The following is a 12146-nucleotide window of genomic DNA, read 5'->3' on the forward strand; positions in this document are numbered from 1 at the left end:
CTATTTGAATATTAAGTATAACACTAAAGCCATTTCACCATTTCCAAGTAATTATTGACTTTACTATAAGTTTAGCCTATACTTATTGTGCTAAGTAGAGACTTGAGAATATAAAGTTGAATAGAAAACTATTCTTTTCCTATGAAAGTTGACTGCCTAATTCAGAAAACAAAAGAAGCAGTGACAAAGCACTAATAGTACAATCTGTGGCTTGTTTCAGGAGCTATTTAAGTAGTGAGTATAGTCTTTCTTTTGTGTTTGCATGGAGGCTGTATCAGGGAACTTGTGATGGATGTCTTCATGGAAAGGTATCAGAGGTAACAGTTTTCTGCTCTGACTTATAGTCCTTTTTTACATATATCAATCAAGAACAATTAAAGTGTTCTAAATTTGTGACTATCCAGAACAGCCAAATCTTGGTTCCAGTGCTCTATATAACCTAAAAAAAGTAAATGCAAATAAAACAAAAGCAGTATATCCTTCATTGTTTTTCCCCAATGGCCAACTGTGTCCCAGGATGCAAATTAAAACCTATGGCTAACTTTTCTGGAGTCATCTCCCTACAGTGCAAAAGATACAAAAACAGACAAGACTATGTCCACCAGAAGCAACTTCCTAGAACCTTGAAGGACTTTCATATTCTCTTCTGACTATCTAAAAGTAATCATTTGTTTCATGTAATTTGTTACATATCAGTGTATGATGTTACACTGTACTCACACAAACCAGAAACCAGGACCTAGAGAGCCTGACCCAGTGATAACCTGGCTAAATCTTAGATTATGAGTAGGAATGTATCAACAGTTTATACATAGAGATAAATGAATATCAATAGTTCTAGTGTGTTTTTTTCCTAGAATAACTACTTATACATTTGTGATACTCAACACTATTCACATATTATATTCCTGATTGTCTTCTTTGAGGTACTCATAATTTCAGCCCCTTGCATACTGTGGTTGGACTTCTTGTTTTTGGTTTTCATGAAGTATACCAATATTGTTAAAGGTTTTGCTTAGATAATTTTGAATAGGATAGATAATTTTGAATAGGATCTATTCAAAATTATTACAAGCATGCTTATACCTTAAAGATATTTTAAAGGCAGCCTAATATCAAGTATTAAAAGCAAAAATAAAAATCTCACCACAGTATGTAATGGATCCCTTTCACATTACATTTTTTCCCTATTGATTCCATTGAATGAAAGTAGAAAAATATTGCAATCCTATTCTATTCCTCCAGAGGAATGGAGTCATGGAGAAATGGTACTAAAATCATATGTAATTTTAGCTAAATAAGTCAGCTTCACAGTTCAATATTCAGTTTTGGGAAACATTTTCATTTTTTCCATTCCCTTTTTTGTTAAATAGATTAAAATGCTTACAGTCCTCTTAGAATTTAAGATTCTAAATTATGATTTAGGAGATTATGATTCTTGCCATCTGAAGACAAAGGTTAAAAGAACAGTAGTTGATTGGCCATTTATTTTTTTCCATTTATTTTCAATATATATACTAAGAGTTTGAATATTTCAGTAGTCATCAGATGTTGAGCATATGTAGATTAAATTTTTAAAATGGAATAAGCAACTATAATTCATTATGTCATAGGTTAGGACAGAATAGAAAAATCATAGAAATCATCATAGAAAAATTTTGAAGTCATATATATGCTTCAAGGAATCAACTATGTTTACCTTTGCCATCCTGCTGTAGAATGTAGTAAAGTTACAGATGAGCTCACTGCCACTGGCCTCCTCTAAATTCTTTTCGTATTAATTTTTCAGAAATTCTTCTACCCAAAAGAGATTGTTAATTAGTTCTCATAAGTGTACCCAGGAGGTCCCTTATCAAACAGAATAATCTTTGGCTTTTAACTTAGTTTTTGTTTTGGTTCTTATAGCAATCAGAATTAGTTGATAATCTTCTTCTTCTTCTTCTGCTTACATGGAAAGATTACATGGGAAGTTTTCCACCTTCTTTTTTCCACAAATTAATATCTATATCTATAAATCAATATCTTCACATATAGATATATAGATATATAGCTTCAAGTAGTTATACAAAGGAGTTGCCATTACAAAAAAACACCGTCTTTCACTCTTCTTACTTTTGTCAGATATACATTGGAGTCTTGACTGCACTCTCCCTTTCTTTCTGTTTTATAAACATTATCAGTAAAGAGAGTGATTGAAGGACACAGACCTTTTGCTCATGATCTTACTTCAGATCAGGTATATGATTGTCTACTGAATGAATTCTCCTCAAAACTACAAACTTTTCTTGGAAAAAGAGGTATGAAGGAAAAAGTAATTCCGATCTTAATACTGTGGTATCATTGTTGTCATTGCTATTCTTTTTCATGAATTATTCCTCTCAACACACACACCATCTTGGACATTTATATACTTTCCTCAAAAGGGAAAAAAAGAGAGAATGAATTCAGAGAGACATTAAATATATGATATTAAATATGTCACCAATGTCAGTTTTATGAACATATGTAAAATAAAGTAACTGAAATCATAAACATAATATATCAGAAATAAGTTTTTTCATAAATAAGTTTTTAAAACAGACTCCTGAATGCTTACTTCTTGCAAAGTTCCATGGAAATTCACAGTATGTAGGTACTTAGAGTAAATAATGCTGGTAGTTGGGGGTGGGAGGTGGAATCAGAGACAGATCAGAAGGAACAACTGTTTCAGAGATCATCCAGAAAAGGGGTTAAATATTGTTGATAATGTTCATTTCAAGCTGAATCTTAGTATAATAAGCACCCTGTGATGTTTTAAATGAGGAAAGCTGTGAGGAATATGCTAGTCTTCCCTTGATTAGCAACAAACAAAACTTCACCCTCCTTATTGACTTGTATAGGGAAATATTATCAAACAAGAAACCCCTTCTTTACAGCTGACCAAATTTTTTCATGGCAACCCAGCCTCTTTGTACACTCCGAGGTAAACAACATTCTTGCTGCAAGAACCACTGAAAATGACTGATGCCACAATTTCAATACCAAGAGTCCTTGCTTCAGTCATAATCACTCCAGACATCTTGCATGAGTTCTGGCTCTTGGAGACTTCCCTATTACAATGGATCCTAGAGGACACCATCAGCCTGAAGCTAGTCTCACTCAGAATGGGAGCAAAACACCTTCAAGGAGACTCAGTAGAAAGCTGTGATGGGTGTTCTTCAGAAGCTTCATTTATTACCTGTGATTGGCATCTAAGTGAAGAATACTATTGGAAGAATTAGAAATTATGTACTGTACAGACTATGACAAGCCTTTCCTTGATGGTGTTTTAGGACCTTGTATTTGTCTCTGTCACATGTAGACAAACTTGAGCTAAAAACCTCATGAACAGATGAAGCCCTGGGTTTCTATCACAGTTCAATCAGCAGCAGCATCTCTAAGGCAGTGGGAGAGTCACTATAGAGACAAAGTGGCTGAAGTGCTCCAAAGAGAGAGAGAATTGGAGAAGGTGAAAGACCATGGAAGTGTTTTTTAAAAAAGTGAAAGATGGCTAAGAGCATAGAAGATGAGAGGCTTCTAAGTGTCAAAGAAAAACTGTAGTTCCCAGATACAAGAAGAGATCTAGCACTGCAAAAAGTTCAGAACTTAGAGCATCAGTACTCAAAGCGCAAAGATATAACACTAACTGCCAGCAGATAATGAGCCACTGGCTCTCAAAGCTTAGAGCAATGAGTCTCTCATTTGAGCATCTAGATCTTTTAAATCTTTGGCTCTGAAAATCTAGATCATAAGAACCTAGTTCTCAAGGATGACAGCTAGAAAAGTCTCTTGCTTTAACATTCCTGAATAGTAAGCTTCTGATTTTGAGAATTTAGAGCCATGTATCTGTGATTCATAAGACTGGGGCTAAAAGCTTCTTGTGTGAGAGCCTTTTTGATAAGCTCCTGGAGGTTAAGGCTGCAAATACCAAGGAAGCTAGCAAACACTTCACTGTTCATAATTTCCCCATGAATAGAGCAAAATTACCCTCAGAAGCTATTTTGTGGCTTGAGCAAGTGATCCATTGTCCAAGCTTTTTGTGCCATAAAATTGGTATGTTTGTAAGGTTGTCATAGAGATTAGTGGAATTATATGAATCACCCTTAAAATGACTAATGTGATAGTAATATTATTCTACTCTGGTAAATATATTGTCATACTTTCCTTTGAAAAAGAAAACTGATAATCAGGACATATGAACAAAGTGTTACTTTCAGAAATGGAATTATTAAGCAACCAATCAGACCATATTTTTAGAAAAACAGTTTAACAAAACACAGGAAGTATCTTTCACTGAACTCATCAATAATAGTATGAACACATGAAATTAGAATAGCATTATAAAAGATTTTCTTCCAAAGTTCACAGAGATAATCACACTAGGCTATGAATCAGAAAAATATCAGTACACAGTGACTAACAATAAATACAAAAAATAAGCTTCTCAGAAAATTGTACATATAATTTTATAGAACACATCTAAGTAGGTCTGTAGTGGGTGGTTTGCTAAGTCATGCTGTAGTTTAAGTTCAGAAAACATGTTTCCATGTAGAAATTCAGTTGGAAGGATTAATGGAGAATTACAAGAATACAATAAGAATATATACACAGTCACAGATTTTTATGGAAACCCCCACTTTTATGAGCTGTAATGACCGTGTTGCTATAATGACTTCTGCTTTATATACTCATAATGAACTGCCTTTGCTATCCTGTGTTCTAGTTACACCTTTCAAGATCCTTTAATTCAAGCAAACAAGTAGAAAGTTTCTAATGCAGATCTGTGAAGAGCAGGACAGCTTCAGGTATGTTAAGTAACTAATTAACTAATATGAATTATTCCAGGGGGCCTTACTACCTAAAGATTTTCTATTCATATCTAATCGTGAGGAATTTGCATTCCAAAAGTATTATTATAGAAAAAAGTTTTTCTGAAGTTTATATATTGAAAATTAATTTGAGATTATATTTAACTTTTAGAAATTTCAGTTAGTTTTGCATGTTTTAAGGTGTGAATTTCTTCAAATAATTGGACCATGAAAATCGACTTTGTCTAGTGTTCATTTTAGATAAAAGTTATAGTAACCATTTGGATAAATAGGACACAACCTCAAAGTATTTAGTATGGAAGGATGAATGAATGATGTTCATCAACAAGTTATTTAAATGATTTATTTTATTAAACCTCCATCATAATTCTATTTTATGGATTAGGAAGCTGATGTACAATGACTCGTACCTGAGAAGGCAGAACAAGGATGTCAAGTCTCAAACTAGATCCATAACCTCAAATCAATCTTTTTTGCCACAGATACAAATTCTCATCAAATAACAATTTAGAAGATGAATAGTAAAATGCACAAATATAGAAAATAAATCAAACTGAACCAAAAATTTAGTTTCTGGCTTAACTTATGAAACATAATAAGACTGACCGACTTGAGATTCTAAATAATGTACATTGGAGCTATTTACAAAGGGATGAGGTAACATTTTGAAAGTCAGTAATTTATCATGCTTCCCTGCTTAAATCTAGATAGCCAAATGAATCATGCACTGTTTATAAGTTAAAAGAAAGCATATAAAAATAATGTTTTTGAAATTATAATAGTGGTTCTGATATTGCTTCTATAATTTCACTATCATTTCTACTGTGTACAATTAAGTTGCCTGAAGAGTTTGAAAAAAATACACTCAAGAGATTCATTCAGTATTGGCTGAAATCATATGCTATGTTTTAATGTTTTATTATTGTTGTTTATTTCATCACTTGTTTCTAAAATGCTGTGATCAATCCTTGGAAAATCCAGCCTTTCTTGGTTTCTAGCACAGAGTCAGTGGGAGTACAGAATAATTTCAGCTTTTCATCTGAGTTATGATCTTTACTTTTGTAGTTCATCAGCCTCATCTGTCACATGGATGTCATGAAATGAGAAAAATCTTCCAAGGCAGAAAAAAAATTAAAAACAAATTAATGTAGGACGATGATATAAATCAAGTGGTGAAGCCAGTGTGAATTATCAAAATATCTTTCATCAGGAGTGAACACATTTTCCTTTCTCTCAAGAGGAACCCATTATGTGTTTTTGTTTGCTCTATTATACTTCAAGTGCATATTAAAGGAATAGATTTATTAGGATTTAAAATGAATTCTACTCTGATAGGAAAGAATAGTGGTCCTTCAGTTTAATTTGAAAAGATTTAAACCTTGAAAGACTATGTAGACTCTAGCTAGTAATCAATGCTAAGAAAAACAAATAGTATTTTTAACTGAACACACATGAATGAATCTCTATCATAGGAAAAAATACAACCATGCTTTGTGTATTCTATCTGAAATCCTCAGATGTTTTTCAGTCAAATAAACACTGACATTTTTTATGACAAACACATGCTCTGTTTACTGAATGGGAAAGAACAATTAAAATAAGAATTACTTATGTTTTCTAGTATTTTTTTCTTTGATTCCAAGTGGCTTTACCATTGGGCTTCAAAAGACTTGTCTATATAAAAAAGGGATCTCAATAAGGAGTTTAAGAATGCCAAGCAATTTCAGGGAAGATCAAAGTAGACAGACACACAAATATTAAAAAAAAAAAGATTTGCTTTTCAGAGGCAAACTGCTTAAAACCGCCCAATCACAACATTTATTCTTTTATTAGTGAAACATAAATAGACATATTTGGGTGTTTCTGGAAAAGTGTGTTTAAGGAGAGAGTTAGAATTAAGAAAGAGAGGAAGGGAATGCAGGAAGGGAAGAGGCTGATTTACTGGGAGAGGCATAAATATACCTAGATAAGTAACTCTAAAATATCTTGAAATGATAAAATAGGCAAAGAATACTATTATAATAGGGGAAATAGTCCAATGATGTTATCTACAAAGGTCTCAAAAGTTAGGCACTAAGGAGCTTTCCTTTTCTTGTGGGGAAAAAAAGTTTTAGACAAAAAGATTAAAGATAGCATTCTGTGATAGATCAAAGAAAGTTTTACCCGGAACCTAGTCTATCTTTATGAGAGCCCCTTACTTGCTACCTTAGGGTGTTTAAAAGCTCAGGAACGTAGGAAGAAGAGAGATTCAATACCATTAGGTTAATAGGAACTTTTAGACACATATTTTTATTATAAAAATACTGTACAAAGGGGTTACAGTTACATGAGTAAGGTAATGAGTACATTCCCTATGGAACATTATTGCCTCCTCCTTTGTTTTTCCCCTACCATCCCTTCCTTCCCCACCTCTCCCCAACTCCTTCCCCCTCCGCCCCCTCCTTTCCCCCCTCCCCCTACCCCCCCCAAAGTTTTGGTTTCAACATAGTGTCTCATATATCACATTGTTACAATGGGTCGACCTCTATCCCTATTTAAGCATTTTGTTTTTCCCCTTCCCCTCCCAAAATTAGAAAAAATGTATATACAAGATGCAGGATACCAAAATCAAATACAGTGAAAACAGGGGATACACTGTGGGGGAGGAACATACCAAAGAAACAAAAAAAATCACATAGTACATTATAAATATGTTTAAAACAAGAGCAAGAAAGGAAAAACCATTTGTGTCCCTATCTTGGGGTTCATTTTGCTTTACATCATTTTATATGGTCATATGTACATAGCTTTTGACTTCTATACTACTTATGGTAAATAAGGAGAACCATGGGACCTATGTGTCTTTGGGCCTGGCTTACTTCACTTAATATATTTTCTTCCAAGTCTTTCCAATTCCTAACAAATGGGGCAATATCATTCTTTCTGATGGAGGCATAGAATTCCGCTGTACATATACATACCACATGTCTTGATTCATTCATCTACCGAGGGGCATCTGGGTTGGTTCCATATCTTAGCTACAGTAAATAATGCTGCAATAAACATAGTTGTCCTGGTTACCTAGTATGGCCTTGTTTAGGATCATTTGGGTAAAGGCCCAAAAGTGGGATTGTTCGGTCATAGGGGAGCTCTATGTGGAGTCTTTTGAGTAACCTCCATACTGCTTTCCAAAGTGGTTGAACAAGTTTACACTCCCACCAACAGTGCAGTTCCCTTTTGGCTACATCCCCTCCAGCATCTGTTGTTAACTGGGGAGAGGTAGAATCTCAATGCTATTTTGATTTGCATTTCTTTTATGGCTAGAGAAGTTGGGCATTTTTTCATGTGTCGATTGGCCATTCTTATTTCCTCTTCAGTGAAGTCTCTCTTTAAGTCTTTAGCTGTTTCTTTGAGGATTTGTTTTTGGGAGATATAATTTTTAGAATTCTAAGTATATTTAGTTATGAGACCCCTGTCCGTTGTATGGCTAGTGAAGCTCTTATCCCAATCCATGGGCTTTCTATTGATCTTGCTTGCTATGGCCTTTGCCAGGCAGAAGCTCTGCAGTTCCATGCAATTGTCCAACCCTTCTTTGATTAGTTGTGTTTCTGGGTCTCTATTAAGAAAATTTTGGCCTGTGCCAAGGAGCCCTAGAGTTTCTCCTATTCCTTCCTGTAATGTTTTCAGGGTGTCTGTTTTCACTTTGAGGTCTTTGATCCATTTGGAGTTGATTCTGGTGCAGGGTGATATATGAGGATCTAGCTTTAGTTTTCTACAGCTGTTTAACCATTTTTTTTTAACAGGCATTTTTGTTCTGATTGATCAGGGACGACATGCTGTTTAGCACACTGTGGTTGAACCAAAGAATGGAGGTAGGAAGGGACTGTGTCTGACCTAGTCATCTGTAAACAGTGGAGTAGGTAAGTCAAATGAGGAAATGCAGCTCTTTGCAGTATGCTATTATCTTGAACACAAATGTTAAGAAGATTTCATTTGACTTAACTTAGCCCTATTAGTATTCTTCTCAGGTCTGAGCCTCTCCCTCCTCTTGTTCTTTCCACACCTCTTTTGAAGTGGCAAATACACTAAAAGGGCACTACATCCCACCCAAAGTATTTGAGCAAGGGGCTAGACTGAAGAATGCATGTGAAAACTGTTTATAAACAGTCTCTGAACTGATAATGATGTCATGAAATGATCTTCTTCTTTTTTTCTATCATTTTTTTAATTGTGAAAATACCATACAGATGGGTTACATTTACATGAGCAAGGTAATGAGTACATTTCTTATCAAGCATTGTTGCCTCCTCTTTTGTTTACCCTTACCATCCCTTCCCATCTCCCCCACCTCCCACCCCCCTTGCCAATGTTGTAAAGTTTGTTTTATGACATAACATCTTGTACATCTCATTGTTGCAATGGGTCCACCTGTGTCCCTATTTAAACAATTTATTTTTTCCCTTCCCCTCCACAAATTTCACTAACATCAAATACACTGAGAACAGGCATTATAGCTGTGGGGAAGGAACATACAAAGCAACAAAGAGATCATTTTATAAATATGTTAGAAACAATAGCAAGCAAGAAAAAAAATTGAATCCTTATCTTGGGGTTCATTTCCCCTAACATCAACTTATCTGACCTTTTCTGCTTGTCTCAGACATACATTAATTATTGCAAATAAGGGAAATCATGGGACCTATGTTTCTTTGGACCTGGATTACTTCACTTAATATAATTTTGTCCAAGTCTTTCCATTTCCTAACAAATGGGGCAATGTCATTCTTTCTGATGGAGGCATAGAATTCCATTGTGTGTACATACCACATTTTCTTGATCCATTCATCTAATGAAAGGCATCTGGGTTGGTTCCATATCTTAGCTATGGTAAATAATGCTGCAATAAACATAGTTGTGCTGGTAACTTTAGTATGGTCTTGTTTGTGATCGTTTGGGTAAATGCCCAAAGTGGGATTTTTGGGTCATAGGGGAGCTCTATGTGGAGTCTTTCAAAGAACCTCCATACTGCTTTCCAAAGTTGTTGAACAAATTTATACTTCCACCAACAATGCAGTAAGGTTCCCTTCTGTCCACATCTCCTCCAGCATCTGTTGTTATTAGAGTTCTTGATTATAGCCATTCTAACTGAGATGAGGTGTATCTCAATGTTGTTTTGATTCACATTTTTATTTTATGGCGAGGGACGTTGAACATTTCTTCATGTGTCTATTGGCCATCCTTCTTTCCTCTTCAGAGAAGTTTCTCTGTAAGTCTTTAGCCCACTTATTTCTTGGGCAATTGTTTCTTTGAGGATTTGTTGCTGGGGGATTTAATTTTTTGAGTTCCAAGTATATTTTAGATATGAGACCCTTGTCCATTGTATGGGTAGTGAAGATCTTCTCCCAATCTATTGATCTTGCTAGCTATGTCCTTTGCCATGCAGAAGCTCTGCAATTTCATGTATTCCCATTTGTCCAGCCCTTCTTTGATTTGTTGTGTGTCTGGGTCTCTATTAAGAAAATTTCAGCCTGTGCCAAGGAGACCAAGGGTTTCTGCTATTCCTTCCTATAATATTTTCAGGGTATCTGCTTTGACCCTGATACATTTGGAGTTGATTTTGGTGCAGGGTGATATATAAGGATCTAGCTTTAGTTTTCTACAAGTGATTAACCAATTTTGCCAGTACCATTTACTGAAGAGTCTGTCTTTCATCCATTCAACTTTTTTTGTAGCTCCCTTATCGAAGATTAGATGGCCATAGGTTTGTGGGTTCATTTCTGGGTTTTCAATTCTATGCCATTGGTCCTGAGGTCTTGTGCCAGTACCAAGATGTTTTGATGACTGTGGCTTTGTAGCAGTTTGAAATTTGGTATTGAAATTCGTCCAGCACTGTTCTTTCTGTTAAGGATTGTTTTTGCTATTTGAGGTCTTTTATTCTTTCATATGAATATTTGGATTGCCTCTTCTATTTCCTTGAAGAATGAGGTTGGAATATTGCTAGGTATCGCATTGAATTTGTAGATAGCCTTGGGAAGTATTGCCATTTTAACTATGTTGATCCTTCCAATCCAGGAGCATGGGAGGTTTTCCCACTTTCTAAGTTCTGTTTTGATTTCTTTTTTCAGGTTTTTAAAGATTTCATCATAGAGGTCCTTCACTTCTTTGGGTAAGTTAATTCCTAGGTATTTTTTTTTTGTAGGGCTATTACAAATGGAGTTGCTTTCCTGATTTCAGCCATGCTTTTCTTATTGTTGGCATACAGAAAATCCATTGCTTTTGAGGGTTAATTTTATATTCTGCTATGTGGCCAAAGTTTTGAATCAGTTCGAGTAATTTGGGAGTGGAGTCCATGGGATTCTTTAAGTACAAGATCATGTCATCTGCAAAGAGAAAGAGTTTTACTTCATCTTTCCCTATTGGGATCCCTTTGATGTTTGCATTTTGTCTTATTGCTGTAGCTAGGCATTCTAATACAAAATTGAAGAGAATAGGAGAGAGTGGACATCCTCATCTCATTCCTGAGTTAAGAAGAAATGTCTTTAGTTTTTCACCATTAAGTTTAATGCTGGTTGTAGGTTTGTCATATACAGTCTTTATTGTATTGAGGAATGTTCCATGGATTCCTAGTTTTTCCAGAACCTTTATCATAAAGGGGTGTTGGATCTTGTCAAATGCTTTTCTGCATCTACTGAGATCACCATGTAGTTCTCATCTTTGCTCTTGTTGATGTGATGAATTATATTAATTGATTTGTGTATATTGAACCAGTCTTGCATCCCTGAAATGAATTCTGTTTCATCATGGTGTATGACTTTTTGGATGAATTGCTGAAGTTGATTGGCCAAAATTTTGTTGAGAAGTTTTATATCAATGTTCATCGAAGAAATGGGTCTATAGTTCTGTTTCTTTGATGAGTCCCTGCCTGGTTTTGGGATGGTTATGATGGCTTTATAGAATGAGTTTGGTAGCGAACTTTCTCTTTCAATTTCATTGAAGAGTTGGAGGAGTATTGGTGTGAGCTCTGTTTGATGAACTTGTCGAATTCCACTGCAAATCCTTCTGGTCCTGGGCTTTTCTTAGATGGGAAGTCACTTATTGTTGTTTCTATTTCAATGCTTGAAATGGGCTTGTTAAGTTGGTTTAACTCATCTTGGTTTAGTTTCAGCATGTCGAGATTTGCTAGGAAAAGGTCCATTTCTGCCAAGTTCTCAAACTTATTAGCATAAAGGTTTGAGAAGTATTCCCTTATAATGTTCTGAATCTTGGGTTTTTCTGTGGTGATGTTTCCATTCTCATCTCTGAGTTTATTTATTTGGGTAT

The sequence above is a fragment of the Dipodomys ordii genome, unplaced genomic scaffold, assembly GCF_000151885.1.
Source record: "Dipodomys ordii isolate 6190 unplaced genomic scaffold, Dord_2.0 Scaffold73, whole genome shotgun sequence".
Classification (NCBI taxonomy): Eukaryota; Metazoa; Chordata; class Mammalia; order Rodentia; family Heteromyidae; genus Dipodomys; species Dipodomys ordii.